A 422-nucleotide genomic window follows, 5' to 3' on the forward strand; every position below is an offset into this window, starting at 1 on the left:
TACACTTACAATACAAAACACACCACAGACTACACTTACAATACAAAACACACCACAGACTACACTTACAATACAAAACACACCACAGACTACACTTACAATACAAAACATACAACAGGCTACACTTACAATACAAAACACACCATAGACTAAACTTAGATCTTTTCACAAACAACAAATTAATTCATTATTCGTTAAAACTTATCACCAATAATATAGATGTCTATATACGTATTTGAAAGCATCACTGGATTGTGGCATATTAGGCAGTCTCAAATTTCACTTTCACATCCAGTACAAACAACGAGAATATTACAGACAAGAAACATCCAGTACAAACAACGAATATATAACAGACAAGAAACATCCAGTACAATCAACGAGAATATTACAGACAAGAAACATCCTGTACAAACAACGAG

This window comes from Mizuhopecten yessoensis, unplaced genomic scaffold, assembly GCF_002113885.1.
Source record: "Mizuhopecten yessoensis strain PY_sf001 unplaced genomic scaffold, ASM211388v2 scaffold377, whole genome shotgun sequence".
NCBI classification, from domain to species: Eukaryota; Metazoa; Mollusca; class Bivalvia; order Pectinida; family Pectinidae; genus Mizuhopecten; species Mizuhopecten yessoensis.